The sequence below is a fragment of the Periplaneta americana genome, chromosome 12 (genome assembly GCF_040183065.1).
Source record: "Periplaneta americana isolate PAMFEO1 chromosome 12, P.americana_PAMFEO1_priV1, whole genome shotgun sequence".
Taxonomy (NCBI): Eukaryota; Metazoa; Arthropoda; class Insecta; order Blattodea; family Blattidae; genus Periplaneta; species Periplaneta americana.
In genome coordinates, this window is record NC_091128.1 from 102,390,524 (window position 1) to 102,408,645 (window position 18,122).

Below are 18,122 nucleotides of genomic sequence, written 5' to 3' on the forward strand. Positions count from 1 at the left end.
ACAATCGGACAGTTGACTAAACAACAACATATAAATTAATTTATTAAAAATACCGAGGGCGACTCATTGCCCACAAACTCGGAGAAAAAAGCACATGGGAAGTTCGGGTAATTTTGTAAGTGGAGATCTTATTTTTGGCCCAGGGAAAATACTCGTCGTTTACGAAAATACTACCATGGTTCACTGAAGTACAGCGCCTTTAGCATTAAACTTCATCTCCACAAAAACTCCCGGTAAACTAGCCCTGAGGTAGTTCCGGTGATTTTGAAAGTGAAACTAGTTTGATTTATTACGATTTGGGGGGGGGGGAGATAGAGTTGATTGTATATGCAAGGCATAACAAAGGCCTAAACTAACCAAACCTAACCTGTCACAGATTCATATATGCAAGGTGTATAAGCGGAGTACGAAGGAAACTATTTCAGCACTAGTTTAGCCAAAATGCCTTATAGAGTCGACGATTTTGACTTCCAAAATCACTTGAATGTCCCGTTCGCTACTTTAGTCTTTTACTGTTTCAACTGAAAACAGATTGGATAGGCCTACAAGAAGTTCAGGTGATTTTGGGAAATAGCTCTTTCGTGGTTAACATGACATGTTGCCTTTAATGTTCACATTACAATCACCACCATCACAGCCAACAACAACAACAACAACAACAATAATAATAATAATAATAATAATAATAATAATAATAATAATAATAATAATAATAATAAATACGTATGGTAAATATTTACCATTATATAAATTCTAAATGCATAAAGTATTGGATCATATTTGTTGTTATAATAAACTGACAGTTTTAATGCATCTAGAGACCAGGTAAAGAGTTAGAATTTATGTTGTAAAGAGATTGTGACTTCCTATACATTTTACAGAAACAAGAAAGCTAACGTTGTTCATGAAATATTCACACATTATATTACCTTTAATGAATCAAACAGTCGTTGCAAAACAAATAAAGCCTCAACAAGCAGGATTCTGTACAAAAAAAAAATAGGTCCTGCGTTGATCAGATAAATACCTACTCGCCGTATTATCAATGAACAATTAGAATTTCAGACTAACCTATATATTATTTTCAAAAAAACCTTCGATAAAGTAAGTAGATCGCTATTTGACAGACTTACTTAAAAACGGGGAGCTCCGAATAAAATAATACATTTTATTAAAGAAGCGCAGAGAGGATGTAGCCCACATACCAGATTTCACATGGAGACTTTACTTTCGGATCCTACATCAGTAAAATGTGGAGTTCAACAGAATTGTGTTCTTTCGTCTTTCTTATTTCTTCATGATTTGATGTTATGAACTGATGATACAAAAGGCATGGGGAAATTTATTTTTCGAGTGCAATGGGAATTAAACCAGAATCTTACATATTATTTTAAACTATGCAGATGACGTCTGTCTTCTAAGTCACAGATACTGTGATATGCAAAATACTTATGATCAAGAACTTGCAAGATGAAGCAAATAAGATAGACTTATAACAAATAAACAAAAAAGGAAATAAATTATAATAATAATAATAATAATAATAATAATAATAATAATAATAATAATAGTAGTAGTAGTAGTAGTAGTAGTAGTAGCAATAATAATAATAATAATAATAATAATAATAATAATAATAATAATAATAATAATAATAATAATACCAATCCACTTCATGAGTTTAAATCTGTTCGCTTGTCCCCAAGTTCGGAAGAATTTATCTTCCCGAATAACCAAATGGGCGTATTCTATATTAAATTTATAATGTAACCAGTGGCGTTGCGATAGCCCCCTTAATCAAGGGTTCCAACATTTCTAACGTTTAATTTAATTCTACTTTTTTAGTTACACATTTTCTTGCGTTCTAAAACTGATATTAATCTGCATGTTATAACGGTAACTTAGTTTGGTGTGTCTATTTGTTTATGAGAGAAAGAATTATAAAACATTTAAGAGATGTGGGGATGGGGGGCAACTGATTTCTCACTGAATTTAACATTACTGTGTATGAATCAGTCTTGTCTTTACGTTTCTATTCTCTCCAATTCTGTTAATATTACTGACCTTTATTTATTTAAATTATGTATCTCGTAGTGAGTCTCAGAGCCTACGTAGTCTTTAATGGCCTGAATTCTTTATCCGTCTGATTCAACAATAGGCTCTTATGTACCGGTACATATTGAAGGCCTTCATATGCCTGTAAGGTTCACCCTGGGTTGGATCATTTAATTCTACAACAACAAAAGCAGTTATTATTATTATTATTATTATTATTATTATTATTATTATTATTATTATTATTATGCAAATCTGGCTTTCAGGTATAGCACCTTGTGAAGTAGATTTCAAGTTATTATTATTATTATTATTATTATTATTATTATTATTATTATTATTATTATTATTATTATTATATACGCGACAGTCCAATGCAACGGCGTCAACAGTTCGAAGAGAAACATAAGTCAGTTAATCGTGAAGAGAGAAAGTCCGCGGTACCCCTCCCCCGTCGAGGTGCAATGTGCAGTATTTCACACTCCAGTAGCTCACACCGATGTGTCAGCTGATTGTTGGTACACATCGAATACCGCAATGTGAAGGTAGTGGATACTTCTTTATTCGACGACCCTTTTTAAAAGCTGAAAAGGCTATTCAGTACCTATAAAATAATATAGTGGCTATAGAACAACAGTAGGTGGTAAAAACCAAAGGAGACCTTTTCTTAAACAGCTTCACCCACCACAAGTCTTACACTGTCTTCAAGGAATTGAACCAGGTTCTTTTGGAAAAAAGTCATGAACTGAATCATGGTTTTCCATCAACTTCTTGTTATGCAAATACTTATATCCTACGTTGAAATAATTGAAATGTGAAAATTCTGACGCTGACGCTTTCTATGACAAATTTCACTTCAACTCTCATAGTAAAATTTTCAATAAGTATTTTGGGATGATATAAACGGGATTCATATCCAAACTTCGATCGATCCTCCGTTTCCAAATAAGAATGGATAAAGCTATCGAAATTTAAAAAAAAAATGTAGAAAGCCAGATAATTGAACTAACATCTACTACTGCTCCAGAAGTAATGCTTATTTTTATTACAATCTCATTGTGAAAACTTCTCCTTTTCCCCATTTCTGTACGGACGAGGGAACCAAAAATTGGCACCGCAGCCTTGAGTGGACTTATTGTGCCGTGCACAATGTGCACTACCACTCCTTCACTTAGAAAATCAGAACGGCCGCCTTCTTTATAAATATGATCAGCTATTATGGTGCCATCTGTTGATTCAGCAATGGAGGCTTAAGGTTCCGGTGTAGTCCCCCTCCCCCTCCTCCAAAAGCGTAGGCATACTACAACTCATTAGATTGATGCCATCTGTGTATGCACAGCGTCACAATATTACATTACGCCGACATCGTTTTGCTTAATGCTATTGTAGGCCTAATGATGATAATGAATAAGGAGCGGATTTATATGTAAATAAATATTATTTTTGTGTGTGATAAAACACAATTAACAAGGTTAAAAATTCCGAACATGAAGTTTCAAGTTTAAAACTCGAATTTTATTTCACATAAAAACACATATTTTCACAAAAAAATTATGTAAACACATACTTTCAGGAATCTATTATAAACACATAAATCTTGGAGTTTTTTTTACAGGAACTTTTAAACATTTTAAAACTAAATCAATTATGTCACTCAGAAGTACGTTATCTTTTTAAGAATTCTTGGTTGCTTCGTGTGTCTAAGCGCTGTGTGGTGTATCCATGATCCATTTTTGTAATAGTATCGCCTCAAGTTCTGAGAACTGCTAGGCAGCATATCATTGTTATTATTAGAGAATAAATTAACATGGAGAAGAAGGAGAGATTTTGCAACACATAATTAGGAATGTTTATTGTTGCTGAAGATGATTTCATTCCACGCTTTGTTTGTGAAACACAACAGATAAGAGTTCAGGAATGAACATTATTTAATTTAAACAAATCTCTTCCCTCTCGCTTATGTCCCTCAAGTAAGGCAATACGTCTTGCTGTGATTCCCTGTTATCGGGCTTCATCAATCGATATCCTTTAAGATATAATGAAAGATGGTTATTTAAAAAACGATTTGGCTTTCCTATTAGCAAATCTAAGCTTTCTGTGTGACACCATAAAAAAACTCGAAACATCCAAAAACCTGTTGTCTGAAACAGGGAGGTGCGTGCCGTGGAAATTAAACTAAACTCGCTACCAGGTTCAGAAGTACAAGTACTAAGGGACAAATTCCAGAATGTGTTTGGGAAAAACAGTGGATATAAAAAAATGTGTAAAGTTGCTCAAGTATTGGAGGGTGTGCCTGTAGGTGAAACTGACAGTGTTTGTGACATTCCCCTTTTTAAATATGCACGTCTGACGTCCTGTGATGTGGAAAGATCGTTTTCACAGTATAAGTCGTTGTTCAGAGATAATCGGCATGCATTTGTGGTGGAGAATTTGGAGATGACCTTTGTTGTTCACCGCAAGAATTCTTGGCCAACTACTAGCACTCAAGTGTGGTTGGTGAGTACCTAGTAACGTTTTTTTTTTTTTCCAAGCTAAGTAAAGTATTTTTGTCATATTTAAAAAATATATATTTTTTTATTTTAGGCAAATATTTTTGTACTTTTTAGCACATAAAAAATAAATATATTTAAATTTTAGCACATAAAAATCCGCTCCCTAATAATGAATACTTAAATGGAGAGTGCCGGTGGAATCATGAAGGGAAGCAGGGGAACCCAGAGGAAACTCTCACAAACCTTGGTTTTGACTCTCACAAACCTTGCTTTTGACTACCACAAACACGATCACGAACCAGGGTCTGCAATCATTGCCAGTTTTTTTTCTTTTTTGAGCAGTCTCTTAGATGCAGAAACATAATACTCCATTTCTGTATGGTAGATGAGCGAAATAGTCATGTCAACGCGGGAGAGTGGAAGTCGTGAGCTAATTGCGCTGACTCGCGCATTTTGCATGGAAGTTAGTAGGTCTGTAATTTAATCACATACTGATGACAACAATCGTACAGCAGCGACCTGCTTTCGATACGGCTTGTCCCTTTGCCACACAGTATTAAGGGCTTGGAATCTGTTATAAATATCTCCATTGATTTCATTTGTTCCAGAGTCTTTTCAAATTTCTTCTATTGGATCATGCTAAGCTATATTTCTATTTTTGTACATTTCGTTCTGTTAATAATCTGACACTATTTCGTCTATTTGTTACTACCTCTAGAACACAGTACTTCGCACTTGTGAGTTGCAATGTCGTCGTGATTTTCGTTTTAGTCTTTAGCTATAGTCTTTTTTTATCTCATCTCCGCTGTCGGGAGACGACGTTTGATTTTTTCTTTTAGAATCAAGATTTCACTGCCATAGATTGTCGATTGAATAAGCCATTGTTTTATAAAACTCAATATGTGTTTGTCTCCTACTTTCGTATTTAAAGCCTTTGTTTATTGCACCACATAGGCGACAAAAACACGTAACTATTTTCTACACATTCATCTTTCCAACAAGACAAGCGACAACCCAGACAGTTAAAATCGAATTTTCCAACGCCTTTCACTTTCAATAACTATTTCACTTCTTATGTTTTTCGATTTAACCTAATTAACTGATATTTTTTATAAAACATATTAAAACATATTAATGAAATGTATTCAGCTGCCGTTTTTTTTTTCATAAAATATTTTCACAGTCTGCAATTATTATTTTGTTGTCTGCATAAAGTAAAAGTAGATTTTTATTAACTTGCCTGAAAATAAAAGTAGGCCTATGTTTTTCTTAGCTCTTCGTGCAAAATATTAGCAATTGCAAGATATTTCTTTTGTCTTCCGTGCGATTTGCCAATCAGGGGTAGGAAAGCGTGACTATATGGAAATCGATATCAATTACTCGAGAAAAAATAGAGTGCATATCTGAGACTGCGAAGGCAATAAATATTCACTTTCATATTCAGGCTAGTTTTCGAAGCAAACGTGCGTTTGTGTGGATGCGTGAACGTGCTTGTCTTTCAGATCCAGAGTAATAATCCATTCATAGCTTCTTGCTCAAGCGCAGGTTCTTCACTGCAAAACCAGTAATCTTCCCTCTTTCACGCCTTCCTCTTGGTCTCCGCATACAATTCAAATAAAAGTAAAGAGCATCTTGGAAAAAAGTTGTCCTCGACTATTTCACTCATTTACATAGCCTATTATGTGCTCACCAAAAATGTAATAAGCAGTTGAATTTCAACCAATCAGAGCCATCGTTTAAATTATCGCATTTGTTTTATCGCTACTGTTTGGCAATTGCTTCTTCCCAGGTGTTCGTACTTCAAATTGCTCACCTTGTACAAGATTCTGCTGTGCTATTCCTCATATTCTTACATCCCAATAAAGCAATTGTCAATTAATGTTTGTTATTCATGCAATGATAAGAAATTTTCCATCTCCTTCACCAGAGTGTTCACTAGGTATTAATACGGGAGACGTACCGTAATTTCCCATAACTATGGTCCAGGCACCAACTATGGTCCAAAACGCATTATGTACAACTTAGTCCCCCAAGAGTTAGGTGTTTGCCATTTAAGGCGCCACTGTGATGGAATTATGTTCCCCATAGATGCTTCTATGTACCATTACACGTGGCAATGATCTGGATGCTTAACAAGGTCAGTGTGCATCGTTCTATTGAATGTGTGAAGACACGAAATCATTCAGTTTGTGATTGTCTGTTTTATTAAGCTCTCCTCTGTAGAACTGGTACGTTATAGACATATGATTCTTTGTACAATTAAACCTGGCTATATAGTGTTTACTTTCACGTAATAATTACACTGGCAGAGGTTAAGGACTCTGCGTGAAAAATGTTTAACCTAAAGGCTAGAAGTCATTCCTCAACTATGTACCACAATTTTTCGTGGACCATAGTTGTATTTCATTTTAAAATATTTGTTTCAATAAAATGTGATCAATGTGATTATTTACTTCTGCAAATACGATATCGCAGTATATTCTAAAACACCATTTAACATTATAGTCAAGTAAACAAAGAAACAGGCTGTTCCAGCATCAATGGTACTAGCACGAATGATGGTCCGGTAAAACGAAAATTTCAGGGTAGAAGGAAAACAACAGTCTCTGTGAGTGACTATGAGAGCGATGAAATTGAATTCGATACAGATTATGATTCAATTTCAGAATTACAAGAGAAGTGGAGATTCAAAGGATCGAAATAAGCCTAATGAATGTAGTTCTCAGTACGATAAGTAAACATTATCAGTGAATTTATTTGCATAATATTTTGCTAAGAATGTGTTAGTTTATTTTGATACCGTACTTTTCTTTTTTGATATACACTCAACTGCAAAAAAAAAAAAAAAACCGAGCCAACTACATTTTCTTTAATTTTTTTTTTTAAATTGTAGGATCTTTTAAATAATTGTAGATGTGCTGAGGTTCATTTAGTTATTCATTTATTTTGTGATACGTAACAATGCAATACTGAATACGTAATAGTTAACACTGATCTGAAAAAAAAGATTCGTTCTTCTTGTAACATTGTGTGTAAACTTCTCGGACTCATTTCGAGCTAAGCTGAAGATGTCTACAGACTAGTAAACTCTTCTGAGGCAGTATTGGAGTACTTCATTGTATAAAAATGTCACTAAGTCCTACCGATTCAGCAAAAGTGGTTGCATTGATAGAAGGTGGGAATAGTCAGCGTTATGTGGCTGCAGTTCTTGGGATTCCTCGATCGACCGTACAACGAGTGTACCATCGCTTTAGAGAGACAGGAGGTTATTCCAGGAGATCCGGTTCCCGGAGAAAACTAGTAACTTCGGCTCGTGACGACCATTTTATTGTCCTAAACACATTAAGAAATCGCCATTCCACAGCTATTGAGACCAGAAGAGCCTTCCAGAAAATAAGACAAGTTAACGTGAGTGAGAGAACTATAAGAGGACGTCTGGATGAATGTGGGCTGATTCCAGAAGACCAGCTAAAAGCCCAGAATTGCTCCAGCAACATCAAGATGAACGATTACGTTTTGCTCACAATCATGCTAATTGGAACCTGGGGGAGTGGCGACGAGTGCTCTTCACAGATGAATCGAGATTTAGTTTACAGATGGACGTGAAAGAGTGTGGAGAAGAGAAGGAGAACGTTTTTCTTCATGTTCCTTCAGTTCACGTGTCAGTTTCCAAGGTGGATCAGTAATGGTATGGGGTGGCATTTCGTATGAAGCTCACACAGAATTTGTTTTCATTGTGCTTTGACTGCTCCAAGATACATCGAAGAAGGTCTAATTTAACATATGGTACCATATGCCCCACTTATTGGTGAAACGTTCCTGTTAATGCATCACAATGCACGCCCTCATGCTACAAGAATCGTGTATGAGTTCCTTCACGACGTTGGATTGAAAAGGATGGGATGGCCAGCAAGAAGTCCTGATATAAACCCTATTGAACATGTGTGGGGACTGCTAGGGAAGCAAGTTAGAAGTCGCCTAACTCCTCACAGCAACTTACAGCAGCTCCGAAATGTTCTAAGTAAAGAATGGAATAGAATCGACCAGACTGACATCCAGAATTTGATCGAAGGGTTGAATCGGCGAATGGTAACAGTCATACAGTCACGGGGAGGTAATGCCCGCTATTACCAACATCTGGGAGGCCACAAAATCAGTTGAACATTTGGAAGAAAATTGATATAATTTGTAAGGCTTTACACCTTTTAATTATATCCATTGTTTAACATTGAAAATAATAGCGCAAATAATAATGAATCAGTTTTTTTTTTTCTGGGAAGCAATGCTTTCTTCATTTTTCATAAAGGATTTTCTGATTATCACCTCATAAAAAAAATTGAGAAGTGTAGTTGTTCATTATTGCAGAAAACTGACTTTCAGATTTCACTTGTTTATTGAGTGTTTATATGTAATGTGTATTAATAAAAAGAATCCATGTACTTTTAATTTATTTTTAATATTTCTGTGCTAGATTATGTTTCTATCCTTAAATTAGAAACTCAATGTATTGATTTACGAATAATTACAGCTTCAGCTATAGTCCATTCATGCTTTCAAGCATGAATATATGAGTGGACCATAGTTGGGCAACTCAGAATACAACTATGTACCAATGCTTATTATTTTTTTAACACTTGTAATTAAATAATTTCAAACACATATATCAATATTTATTTAATATAAACTTACAAGAGTCCGAAGCCAAAATTTCACTTAATCTGGATGAATAGTACTGAATATACAAAGAAAAATGTGACAAATGTGGACCATAGTTAGGGGAAACTACGGTATTTTAATTTGGGGCAATATTACGAAAAAAAGAAATTATTTCAAGTTTTTCTACAATTATCGAGAAGTTGAAAGACTTAGTTCCACGATAAACTGCAGATATTTCACCCGAATTACTGAAAAATTATATAATTATTGATATGTATAACTGAATAAAATAAGTCTAAGAAATTAATTGTGTAGGTATCTATATTCTATACACTTTAATTTTTAGTTTCTCATGTTTAGTCCTATAAAAATAGGCAGAAATATGCGTTTCCAGCATCCTTGATTAAGAAAATAAGCTTTTGAAAATGCCATCTGTCCGACTTTCCGTGTACAGTAATTATTCTTAAACTACTGGACGATTTCTTTCATATGCAGTAACTACCCATATAGATCAATGTAGGTTATGAAGTACAAGAAATATAATAATTTTAGTAAAAAATGAATCGGTTTTTATTTAAAATGAAAACACATAATGACGATTATGTTCAAGATAAAGACAAAGATTTTATTCGTAACGTTTTTTTATTACATAGTGGAAAATGAGTCGAACTTTTTACTAAGAGAAATTAATTGTTATATTTAAAAATATTTCTACTTTTCGTTGAGAATTTAGTCTAAGGGTCGATATCGCTCAAGATATCGATGGCCCAGAACCAGACTGTTCCAAGTCCATTTTACTATTTTTTTTTTTTCAGAAGAGCTATTTTAAGCTCCTGACATTCAAAGCTTCATGAAACAATTTGAAATAGCTTCATAGCAACCTTATGGAGAGGAATATTTACAATTTTGTTCGATTCATATATGCAGACAAGAACTGAAACACACTGAAACAGATTTTTTTCTTATAAAAAGTTGGACTTAGAACAGTCTGGTTCTCAGCAATCGATATATCGCGCGATATGTATAAAATGTGTCATCTTCGTGAAACTATTTTTATTAAGTCTATATTACATCTACACTAATAAAAAGAAATGAAAGGATTTTTTTTTAATTGTTGGTAACTCTATAGCATCTATTAGTGCTTTATGATTGAGCTCACAGATGGAGTTACTTGTCAACAATGTGACGCTGAAACGTGTGTTCAGGTTACTGCAGAGCAACAGTCCTGATGTATTTTATATTTTTGATGATTGGCTAATTAATATTAACCGGCACACTCCCATTCATACAAATTTCCAAACTCTAGACACCCAGGTATTTTTTTGTTCTTCAAGAAAAATTCACCAAGAGCCGAACCCGGGAATCGAGCCCGGAACCTCCAGATCTGTAGGCCAGCATGTTGACCAACAGACCACGCAGGCAGTCTAAAGCATTTTGTGGAACGAAAATTTGAGTTCGGTTGCCATGGAAATGCTTAGGCTACGTCATATTCAATGTGAATGATTCCATTTCTATAGCTACACAAAGAGAGGCCTTGGGAGAATTTATTACAATCATTGTCATTATAAACATACCAGTGGCTTGTGCAGCAAATGCTGCTGCAAACTAAGTTCGTTAGACGTTCAAATAAAAATTTTTCAGATTTATTTTCAATGAAGAATACTTGTCTTTTTGATAGTTATTTGCTTCCATAATAATGAAACATACTCCCTGTGAATGGATTTTTTTACGCCAAATACTTTTTCTTGAACCTATCCAACTTCAGTTTTTGAGTTTCAATGCGAAAACGCAAGTATCAATGTCAGGACGATAGCAGTAGCTATTTCAGGTCATTGTGGATTGTAGGCAAAAGTTAAAAAAATGTCAGGTTTGCTAAGCTTTCGAACAATAGCATTTTCGTATAGCTGCTGCATGTAGAACTTGAAATGTAGAGCGTAAAATAATTTTATCCTACTATAAGAGATCTTGCTGAAATGATCTGGAGACTACAAAATTTTCTAGGCCTCTTATTTTATCAGTAAGTAATACATTTTGATCTTTCCTTAGGAACTATAATTTTTGCGCTCTCTCGAGCCAATACTGAAGACAATGACACATATCAATATCTACACTACACCGCCATTAAGTATACGAAAAAGACCCAACCCCACTGGGTTAATAAGTATAAAAATATTTGATTTTTAATAACAATATTATTATCTTACTTAAGTTTTGTAGTTATATATAGCAGCCACTCAGTAAATTATAGAAATGAAGATCTAAATTAAGATATTCTCTACATTTATTTACATAACCTCAAAACGTTTCACTTTCATGTCATCAATACAGCATCAATATTATGTACAATTAATGAAAAATAGATGCATCATGATATTAACTATAACAATATTTCATTTCTAATGGTAAAAATGTCATCAAACCACCTCAAGTTTAGTAGATTTGAATATCCAATACACAGCTGTACTCAGAAAATTATGCACTGCAGAATCAGTTTTTAATAACAAATTGAATTGAGCTCTAAATATGTCGGCAATCCTGCAAGTCATGGCCTTCGTGTAATAGCCTATTGTTTATTGTAGTGTGTGTTTTGTTCTGAAATTCAATCAAGTTGGCCATGATTCAATAAAATTAGTTCTCAAAACTGACAACAGATGGATTTTGGAAAATAGGAAAATTGACATTTTACTGAAAACTACTATTTTTCCGAAAAACTTTGGATGCCAGGCATGAAAATGAGGGGTCACTCATTAAAATCCGTTCAGCCGTTTTCCCGTAATTTCCATTACCAGTTCAAATTATATATATAGATGACTAAACAACTGAAATTCGTACCTTACGTAATTCAATACTTATATTACAGAAACAAAGTATCTACTGATTACTGCCAACTACAGTATACAGAAATTCTGTTTAATGGCATTAACATTCAAATAATTATTGATCATTATACTACAAAAAATAGGTCTATTCATAGAACTGTACTAAGCAGTAAAATATTTTACTTGCTGGAACCTTTCCTAGTTGAGTTCCATCTCGCAACACGATCACTGTTTGTTATAATCCATGCAGGGTGCGATATATTTTAAAAACATATTACCTATATTCAGTTATGCTTTGACATGGACGCGAAACAGACGCGAGCACAATACAATTCGTAACTATAGAAATTAATACAAGCTTCACATTATTCACATACAGACGGATAAATAACAATAACAACATTTACGGGATATTCCCATGTTAATTTTAGTTGTTTGTGTCTCAAAAAGAGTTCTTTACTTGTCCATTTAATAGTATAGGGACATCATTTTATTTTTACTTCAATTTTTATTGTACCTGAGTTTTTGAATGTACTTAACTCCCACCCTCTCTACTAGTAAACTTCCTACGGTCTTTACACAGAACCTAGCGTATACAGTCAAAGTCGCCTGACGGTCATAGTAAACACGAACAGTACTGAGTTAGTGAGTATAGTACGTTCCAGAAATATGTTCTCGTTTTCCAGTGACGAAAGAGCTTTCAATATTGAAACATATTTTCGCACAGGTACTGTCGTCCGTTTGCCTACGTCGCATCCCGGCTTCCTCCCCGCTTCTGCTCGCTCCTCTGTAAAGGCTAGTTGCTGGGCTGTCTTACCTCTTTTCTGAAAACATTAATTTCTGTTAGGAATTGGACGTCTATGTAATATTATACAACTGTTTAAAGTAACTTAAAAAAAGGGCCTCGTTAAGTAATTAACTGTCACGTGACTTTCCTTCTTTCTACGATCCTGCGACATAACCACTTGCATGGACAGTAGATAGCATGTCTGAGTAATTTTATCTGTGCGGGTCGGGCAGAAGTGAAGATTGAATTTACAGTACGTAAGGTACTCTTTTATAGAGTAGGTACAGAATTATTTCAACATGACTTACTAGTACGAAGAACGAAACTGGTAATTGGGATTAGGTACAATAGTCTATAGTGCCATAATATGCACATTAGAACTGAAGCCTGTATCGAAATGAACGGCCACCATTTAAAAAAATGCGTTTCAATCTCCATATTATGATTATTTTTCAATTTAACTTCATTCTCTATATTGTGCGTTAATGTGATATAGACGTATAATATACACTGCATAGTGAATACATCCACATGGACAGCACAGTTCGTGAGTAAAAACACTCATTGTTAATAATGTACTGTATTTTGATTAAACAAAAACCTAATGAAAATGATCAAACTCAAAAGCGCAATATTTCCTAGTTTACGTAAGTGGATGAATTACTTTTCTTCTCTCCTATACCTAGTAAAGTGATATGTTTGTATATTAAGCCAGTATCATCGAACTCCAGTCGTGGAAGGGGATAGCAAACGACATTGATCCAGAGGTATAGGCAAGTTAATATTAAAAATGTTAGTAAAAATAAAATGATGTCCCTGTATAATCGGTTTTAAATTACTGTTATTCATAGTTCCGTTCACTAGACACACCTAAATCTTACAGCAAATTGTATTTAGGCCTACTTATCCTAATTCCATTGCCCTAATGCCTGTATAGACATTATACGCAATCATAGGAATTTCTTCAAATTCCCTGTCACCTTTTCACGCTACAGAAGATTCAAAATGTTAATATTCTCTTGAAGAAGTCCATACAGGAAAGAATATAAATTTTGGTTACATGGTCACACACTTCGTAGAACTAACAAACTGTGTAACAACGTACAAAACGTGACACTATACCTAGTACTCCGTAACCAAGAGGAACAAGAGACTGTCAACTAGTACGGAAAAATACAAGTATTTCACGAAACATTTTATTAACAACACAAAAAGAAGGAATTTGTGCTGACCGACATGGCTAAACATGCGGAACTGAATATAGCTTTTACTACTGTGATGCGTTTCCCAACAAAAAGCAAGTTACACAGTTTCACTGTTTTCCTGTATTCATACACTATATCGAATATTGCAACAAGAAAACGAAAGTAAATGACATTTTAATGAAGACACCAAATTCCGGAACCCCAGGCTTAAAGAAAGAACTCGATATTTTAGTGTGTTGCTTTAAACCAGTTGTTGTCAGCACTCGCTGAAATGTGCAATGGGTACGCGGTGCCGTCCCGTGTGCCCCGTCGTGCAACAGGGAGAGATAGAGAGCATTCCCGCTAGCAGCTACGAGAGCACTAGAGTGCACTGCGTTTTACGCGGGTAAGAGAGGCTAGCCCCAGCGTGCTATGTGCTGACGACCCTTGTTTTAAACATTTCAAGGACATATAAAATTAAATCCTGTGGACCCTTAAATACTTGAGCAACTGTTATAAAGCAGAAACATTATAGGGTAACGCCCAAAATGCAGGACAAAATTTACTACCGGTAATTAAGCTCCTTTAGTTTATCTAACATAGATACCTGTATTAATACCGGTAAAAAGCATGGGGTTCTGCCTCCATGCCCCCCTCAAATTGCCTTTATGGCATACAGTCTATAGGAGATGCCTTTTTACTTAAATATCAACAATTTTTCGCAATATAGTCTGATGACAAGATAATTTATTTAATATTTAATTCAGACTGATAATAAACACACGTATGTAGGCTACATATATATATATATATATATATATATATATATATATATACATACATACTTACTATACATACATGCTACATTAATGTGCATACTTAATTGTTTATCTTATATTCTGAAAGAAACTTTTTAAGGAACTTGGTCATGTCACAGACGGTTTGGCCATGATGAAGCATCGTTCTAAACTCAGATGTGGAGTACAATATACAGGGTGTTTCCGGGCTAGTGTTACAAACTTTCAGGGATGATGGGGGAGGGCACATGTATCAATTTGAGATAAGGAAATGACTGAATCGAAAGTTACAAGCAAAAATAGTTATGTGGAAATGAAATAATTTTATTCCTCTGTACACCTTATTTATGTGTACTTATCTGTACATCTTACACATACTGTATTCATCTGACGTTGTTTACGTTGTCTACTTACAGTATTCCATTCAATGCGCTGCCTGAGGGGTGGGGACAGGAAACTACACTAAAGCAATGCAGATGGCGTAATGTGTAACGGATATGGTCGGTCCTGATATGCATATCTGTAGAAGCAGTGTTGCAGTGTCCAGTTGATCAGTCCTAGTGAAATGGAAGATTACACGAGGGCGGAATATGCATACATGAGTTTCGAATAAGGATGAGCCAATGGGAACATTAGACAAGCTCACAGATTGTATCCGTACAAGTACCCACGTAGGAGACATCTGGCTCATATCATCTTTCCATAACTGTTCCAAAGGTTAAGGAAAGGAGGGCACGTGGTGCCAAATTACAATTCCATTTCCACACAACTATTTTTGCTTATAACTTTCGACTCGGTCATTTCCGGACCAGGGTTCCTATCTCAAATGATACATGTGCCCTTCCCCATCATCCCTGAAAGTTTGTAACACTAGTCCGGAAACACTCTGTATATAGTCAATAGAATACAACAATTTGTAATATACAGAGTAATAGTAACATAAATGTGCAGATTTTAACAGCTTATTTCTTAGATAGAGTACAATAAAAAATTCTAATACCATATTAATCCCAAACGAATACTTTTCTCAGAAAAAATAATAATTTTTCCCTAAATGTTAACACCGTTTTACTCGATAAGTGTTATCCGTACGACCCAGTAGTATTGCAAGGCTGGTGTCACAATTATTGCGGTCTTCTGGGTTGATTTCCAGCTCATGGAGTGCACAATGGATCTTTTATGCCTACGTGCTATAGCTGAAATACACACTCATATCAGGAGATGAAGAAGAAGAAGAAGAAGAATAAGAAGAAGAAGCTATCCTCTCTTATCATCAGAGAAAATGATAAGGAATGATTTATCCCTTTGCAGTTCTTGAATAAAATGGATAGTTTCCTTGCAAATTAAAAGAATTAACACGTATCGCTATTTTCTGCCATTAGAAAGTCTCACAACCCTACTGCAGTGACTAAGGAACGGAATGCTGATATTCAGACTGAAGTCGTATGTGTATTAATTTGTAGGTGAACCGGCGATATGCTGTTGCCAAACTACGCAGACTTTCAGTCTAATTTTATGATTATCCATGCAATTAATTACGAAACGCAAACTAGATTTTTATTTATTTTAATATACTCCACTGTCCTCTATCGTAGTTGTGGACAAAAGAAACAACTGTGAGGTTTTGAGGTATAATTCTTCAGAGTATTTCCTTGTATTCTCACTATTACCACATTACAACCAAAACACCTGCTCTTCGAATCTGAACAGCCGATGAATTTTAAGGAGCGCGATTTTATCAACAGTAATCTCACTAGAGGTTTTGATTTATCTAGAGAAAATCAGTGGAATTTATCGACTATTACACGATTAGAAGAAAGTATATAAAGATTAGAAGAAATAAAGATCAATGTAGAGTATCCTCCGCCCACTGAACGAATATCGGTTAAACGAGCGTTGAGCGACTTCCGCCGATTTTGGAATAGACACCGACGCACTTAGGTTAGGTTAGGTTAGTTTAGGCTTTTATTATATATATTGCAACTTACACGTGTAGGCCTATTTTAATTAATTGACAATAAGGGCAGTCATACAAGAATGTCAGTGTGTATTATAACCATGTTGGTTTTTAGTATGTTTTATTTTGCATGCCACTAAATATGTATTGTATGTGTAGAGATTATGTAGAGATTATTGATATTGCTGAAATGTAGCCTACGTCGTATCTGATGATGTTGGCGTAGTCCAACGAAAACGTTCATACGTCCTTTAAACATGTAATGCAAAGGTTTAATACCTTAAACATATGTTGTGAAGTCAGTGACTGAAAATAAATACTTTTAATATACAATACAGACTTCTCTGAAAACTATAAAAATGGGGGGGGGGGGGGGGAAATGAATTGCAAAATTTTATTATCCCGTCAAGATGTTTAGAATTAGTGTAAAACTGGCCCATGCCTCCTATAGTGGGCGGGACATAAGTAACATTCACCGAAATAAAGTACTCTAATACAATAAAATATTAATTGATTTACTGAAATTCTACTTCACTAATGTTAGCTTCACGAAAACGTTTGAACGGAGCCGCCATTTTCAGTTGATTGTCTACGCTGTAAACAAATGACATAGCAAAGCATGTTTTATAGTACCCTCTTTTTATCTTCTCAGATAGTACCGTAAAGAATTTGCAGTTTGAAATGTTGCCAAACAAAGAAACAAATGGTAGAGAGGTGATAAAAACAGGAAAAAGTAACTTACATAAAGATTAGAAGAAATAAAGTACTCTGATCCAGCAGGCAGTGACTCTGATACAATAAAATAGATATTAATTGACTTACTAAAATTATATTTCACTAATGTTACCTTCACCAAAATGTTTGAGCGGAGCCATTTTCAGTCAACTATCTATGCGGGAAACAAATTACGATCGCAAAGCATGTTTTATAGTAATGTAAAGAATTTGCAATTTGAAATGTTGGCAAACAAAGAAACAAATGCTAGGGTAGTGATAAAAAGAAACAAATGCTAGGGAAGCGATAAAATTAAACAAATGCTAGGGAAGCGATATCATTGTGCGATAAGCAGCCATGATAGGTTGAAAGACGTCCTTTCGTACCGTTTTATTGGTCAAAAGTAGTATGACATAGTACCAAGTGTAATAGTCCATCAAAAACGACAAGTTATGTGTGAAAAATTGAACAACTGTGTAGAATATTCTATAGATTCATATTGTAGGCCTAGATACCGTGAATTTATCATAACACTTTGATAAGATACGCCATGTGAAAGGAATGAGTAAGCTACACGAAATACCAAACACTGCTGCACAAGTCAGGCATGGAAAATTAAGGGAAAATAAAATTACTTTAAGTACCTACTGTGTTACTGGTG

The 18,122-nt window shown here is 34.8% G+C and overlaps 1 protein-coding gene across 1 annotated transcript in view; it reads right to left on the reverse strand.

Moving 5' to 3' along the window:
* The window catches only part of LOC138710734 (cingulin-like protein 1), a 160,297-nt gene that overhangs the window by 69,372 nt on the left and 72,803 nt on the right, over positions 1 to 18,122 (reverse strand). The gene's annotated exons all lie outside the window — the stretch shown is intronic.